Here is a 6,000-nt window from a genome sequence, read left to right as displayed (position 1 = left end):
TGATTAGCGATACGCTTATCGGCGAATCAGTGACTGCGGTGCGGTGGGCTGGGCGCTAACCGATCCCTAAACTACCCTAAAACCTAACGGTCAATACCAGTGAAAAAAAAAAAAAGTGACAGTTTACACTGATCACTTTTTTCCCTTTCACTAGGTGATTGACAGGGGTGATTAAGGGGTTAATTGGGGTGATCTGGGGGCTAAGTGTGCTGTTTGGTGCTACTCACTGTGATTCCTGCTCCTCTGCTGAGACCAACCGACGAAAAGGACCAGCAGAGGAGCACAGCAGCCATTTAACACCTTATATTTATAAATATAAGGTGTTAGATGGCTTGGGATTAGATTTTTTGAAAATCTCCAGCCTGCCAGCAACAATCATTGGCTGGCAGGCTGATGACGAAATGGTTCTTTAACTTTTGCCGGCCCGCAATGCGCATGCGCGGGCCGGCTCAGACCGAAATCTCGCGTCTCGCGAGATGACGCACGGATGCGTCCAGGAGGAATGAATCGACCGCCGCCAGGACGCATCCGTGCGTTAGGCGGTCGGAAAGGAGTTAAAGAAGTTACCTCCCACAAGAGTGGGAGATTACTGTGCACAGCGTCCTCCTCTGGTTATCTGCTGCACACTCCTCCCTGCCAGGTCTCTGATCTTGTGGAGTCTGTAGTGTGGGCAGGGAGGAGGCACTCCGCTTGGGATGGTGGAGTCTGAAAGGTCAGAGAACATTTGTACAGATCTGATTGTATGGCTGGATTGCACAGATCGAATTGTACAGTTGGATTGCACAGACATTGTTGGATTGTACAGATGATGTTGCATTGTAATAAAAACAGATGAACGGTTTGGTTATGTTATATTCACCAGGAGGACATTGTAAAACTGCAGATAACATCAGGTGCCATCCCAGGGGTGTGGGGTACAAGGGGCTTGGTCTGATGAGTAGTAGCAGGAACCACCCATTAGAGGGCGACTCCGGCCTCCTGTACACAATCACTTTGGAAATGATATCCAATTATTTTTATTTTTTTTTTACCGATGAACCTATCCTCTTGATAGATAATCAGTATCTGATCAGTAGGGGTCCAACGCCTGGGGCCCTGCTGATCAGCTGTTTGAGAAGGCACCGGTACTCCTGTGAGCGCCACGGCCTTCTCTCTGCTCACTAAGCACAGGGCCGCACATTGTATCGTGGCCCCGCTTGGTATCACGCTCTGCTCCCTTCACGTCAATGGGGATGAGCTGCTCCTCAGCCACGTGATCAAACGTGACATCACTGGCCTAGGAAATGCCTTCTCAAACAGCTGATGGCAGGGGTCCCGGGTGTCAGAGCCTCCCCCCCACCCATCAGATACTGCTCACTTATCCTGAGGATAGAGCATCAGTATAAAAGTCTTGGAAACCCCATTTAAGACCACTGTACCCTAAGGACCCCCCCCCTAAGCTGCCCCCCTCATTCATTTTCATAGCACTATTTGGATCTCAGTGTAATCTCATGATCCTCGTACACATGGCACCTCTAGTCCATCCAACCCGTTTTCTCATTATTTATCATACATTTTACCCCTAGAATCTCATTCCATTTATTTACTTTAGTTTTTTTACTATTTCTACCCTGTGTTCTATTCTCCACATATCTCCTATGATATCTACTTATCATTCCAATTTCCAGCTCTTATTCCCACCCAAGGGTTTCCCGGATTAAATTTCCCCCTCTTACACTTCCTCAGTATCCCTCAGAGCACAGAGTTCCTTCTCATTGCATTCCCTTTCTTCCGTGTGAATTCTACAGAGTTCCGTTTCATTACATTTCCCCTCTTCCATAGTATCCCTTGAAGCACAGAGTTCCTTCTCATTGCATTTCCCCTCTTCCTCTTCTGTAGTACCCCTAGAAGCACAGAGTTCCTTCTCATTGCATTTCCCCTCTTCCTCTTCTGTAGTACCCCTAGAAGCACAGAGTTCCTTCTCATTGCATTTCCCCTCTTCCTCTTCTGTAGTACCCCTAGAAGCACAGAGTTCCTTCTCATTGCATTTCCCCTCTTCCTCTTCTGTAGTACCCCTAGAAGCACAGAGTTCCTTCTCATTGCATTTCCCCTCTTCCTCTTCTGTAGTACCCCTAGAAGCACAGAGTTCCTTCTCATTGCATTTCCCCTCTTCCTCTTCTGTAGTACCCCTAGAAGCACAGAGTTCCTTCTCATTGCATTTCCCCTCTTTCTCTTCTGTAGTACCCCTAGAAGCACAGAGTTCCTTCTCATTGCATTTCCCCTCTTTCTCTTCTGTAGTACCCCTAGAAGCACAGAGTTCCTTCTCATTGCATTTCCCCTCTTCCTCTTCCATAGTATCCCTTGAAGCACAGAGTTCCTTCTCATTGCATTCACTTTCTTCCATATGCGTTCCTTCTCATTGCATTCTTTCTTCCGTATGAATTCCTCAGAGCACAGAGTTCCTTCTCATTACATTCCCTTTCTTCCATAGTATCCCTCAGAGCACAGATTTCCTAGTGATGGACGAACATCGGACGGGATGATTCACAAACTCGCGTTCGCAGCGGGCCCCATTGACTTTATTTGCAGGGGAACTTGAAAAACCTTCAGGTCATATTTGCAGCCACCAAATACTTACTAGAAGTGCACAAATTGTCCCAAAACATGGACAGTGACATACCAGAGGGGGATCAATGGCAAAATTTCCCACAGAAAATATCTATTTTAATCATGGGCTATTTTTATGCGTCTCAAAAATGTGCCTAGAAAAATGTTATTTTAGGCCACGGGAGTACAGGCCCCAAAAATTAGGCATTCACCGGACAGAAAATAACTTGTGATGATATGGCTGGAGGTACATTAGATGGTCGCTGGATACAAATTTTACTGTCTGCCAGTACAGGCCCCAAAAATTAGGCATTCATCTGACAGAAAAGGCCTTTTATGCTGCTGTATATACATAAGACAAGGACCATTCTTTGTTCTGGGTGGTGGCGGATATGTGTGGGCTGGCATGAGTTAATTCAATTACACATGGTAGTCAAAGGTGTTAAATGCCTCAGAGATCCATGCCTCATTAATTTTTAGAAATGTGAGGTAGTCCACACTAGTGTTAAGGGCGAATATTCGAATAGCAAATTTTATCGCGAATATCGGCACTTTGAGAATTCGCTAATATTTAGAATATAGTGCTATAATTTCGTAATGATGAATATTTGTCTTTTTTTTTTTCAATCTCAACCCATAATTCCTCCCTGCTTCTCGCTTGGCCCGGAACGTGTTCACTTCAGATGGAAAAAAATGACAAATATTCTAAAAAAAAACAAATATATAGCACTATACTGAATATAGTGCTATATATTCGTTTTTTAGAATAGTCGTCATTTATTTCCATCTGACGTCATGATTCCTCCCTGCTTAAGTTGCTTGTGGGCCAATGACGCATTGGCCCACAAGCTAGAAGGAATCATGTGTTCAGATGGAAAAAATGACGAATATTCTTAAAAACAAATATATAGAACTATATTCCATAGTGCTATATATTAGTTTTTGACCCACGCCTGTATTGAGCGCGCAATATTCGCATATTACACGATCATTACCCTGCCGATTTTCGTGTTAAAAATGTAGAATATCCGACTTCGAATATTCTACCAAATATTTGCGAAATATCACAAATTTGAATATGACACCTGCCGCTCATCACTAGTCCACACTGTCGTGAGCTAGGCGAGTGCGCTTTTCAGTCACGATCCCCCCTGCTGCGCTGAATGTCCTTTTGGACAGGACACTCGACGAGGGGCAAGCCAAGATTTCCATGGCAAATTGTGCCGGCTCTGGCCACAGGTCACGCCTGCACACCCAGTAGTCCAGGGGTTCCTCGCTTCTCAGAGCGTCCACATCGGCCATTAACTCTATGTAGTTGGACACCTGTCAGTCTAGGCGTTCCTTGAGGCTGGATGCAGAGGGCAGCTGTTGATGGGTTGGCTGCAAGAATGATGTCATATCCGATGACACATCTTCAAACCGCCCTCTTCTTGCAGGTGCGGTAGGATTGGTACCAGCACCTGTTTCTCTGTGGGTGGAAATTCCTCTGCCAGTGCCCGCAACAACAGAATGCAGCATCTCTTGAAGCACGGCCTGCAAATGCTGCATTCTGACAGCCCTCTTTGATGCTGGTAACATATCTGCCATTTTGTGTTTGTACCGGGGGTCTAAGTACATTGCCACCCATTACTGGTCCTTGCCCTTTATGCTTTTTATATGGGGGTCCCTCTTCAAAACACTGGAGTATGAAGGCCACCATTTGCACTAAATTGGAAGCGGTGGAGCGGCCTGGCTCCTGCTCATCGCCCAGGAGAATGTCATCCTCGGTCTCCTCCCCCCAGCCTCGGACAACACCAGGGATCCCCCAAAAGTTTAAAGCATGCTCTTGCTCCTCCTCCCCCCAGCTACCATCCTCTTCTGACTTGTCTTAGATGGAGTAGCCCCCCCGGGAATTCATCCAGTATTGCGACTTCCTCATCTTCCTGCTCCTCGACGGCTTGATCAATGACATGACGCAATGCACGCTCCAGAAAGAAGGCGTAAGGTACGATGTCACTGACTACGACTGACCATTTAGGTGATGGCCTCAAAAGTCTCCATGCGTTACGCATGAGCAGCTACTGGTGCAGTAAAAAGAAACCAAGCTCTCCAGAACCTGCCCTGCTGCAGAGTTCGTACAGGTAGTCGTAAACGGCACGTTGCTGCTGGAGCAGCCTATCAAGCATATACAAGGTGGAGTTCCAGTGCGTCAGGCAAGTCACAAATCAGACGTCTGACGGGCAAGTGGTGTCGCCGCTAAAGGTCAGCAAGGAGAGCCATGGCCCCCACATACACTAGGTGCACTGTTCTGTACACCGCCTACTTCCTACAGAAGGCGGGCCCCTGATAAGGAGGTGGGCCCTCATCCCCTGACATAAGTGGTGTATGGCAGAGAGAACATACTGTACTACCTACAGAGGGTGGACCCCTGAGGCAGAGGAGTATGGCACAGTGAACATACTGTACTACCTACAGAGGGTGGGCCCCTGAGGCAGAGGTCGGCCCTCATCCCCTGACATAAGTGGTGTAAGGCACAGAGAACATACTGTACTACCTACAGAGGGTGGGCCCCTGAGGCAGAGGTCGGCCCTCATCCCCTGACATAAGTGGTGTAAGGCACAGAGAACATACTGTACTACCTACAGAGGGTGGGTCCCTGAGGCAGAGGTGGGCTCTCATCCCCTACAGAGGGTGGGCCCCTGAGGCAGAGGTGGGACCCTCATCCCCTACAGAGGGTGGACCCCTGAGGCAGAGGAGTATGGCACAGTGAACATACTGTACTACCTACAGAGTATGGGCCCCTGAGGCAGAGGTGGGCCCTCATCCCCTGACATAAGTGGTGTATGGCACAGAGAACATACTGTACTACCTACAGAGGGTGGGCCCCTAAGGCAGAGGTGGGACCCTTATCCCGACATAAGTGGTGTATGGCACAAAGAACATACTGTAGTACATACACCATGGGCCTCAGACAGGGGTGGGGGTTGGGGTGTATGTTCACCCACCCACATAGGTTCACCCACCCACACAGTGCACTTACAGTTTTAATTTTGATTGCAATTCCACATTCATAAAGTGACCACTGCTTGAAATGGGAGTACTGTAAAATTCAATATTTATAGGAAAAATGGCTTTTGTATACGGCAGGACTGTGACACCGAAGGTGACATAGAAGTCTCCTCCAGGCTGTTTATAACATTACTACACAGCCTGGAGGAGACACAGAGAGAGGTGACACCAGGGTCCTGTACACCATTATTACTACACAGCCTGGAGGAGACACAGCGAGAAGTGACACCAGGGTCCTGTACACCATTATTACTACACAGCCTGGAGGAGATACAGCGAGAGGTGACACCAGGGTCCTGTACACCATTATTACTACACAGCCTGGAGGAGACACAGCAGGAGGTGACACCAGGGTCCTGTACACCA

This window comes from Bufo gargarizans, unplaced genomic scaffold (assembly GCF_014858855.1).
Source record: "Bufo gargarizans isolate SCDJY-AF-19 unplaced genomic scaffold, ASM1485885v1 original_scaffold_1577_pilon, whole genome shotgun sequence".
Lineage (NCBI taxonomy): Eukaryota > Metazoa > Chordata > Amphibia > Anura > Bufonidae > Bufo > Bufo gargarizans.
Note: the sequence above shows the minus strand (reverse complement) of the source record.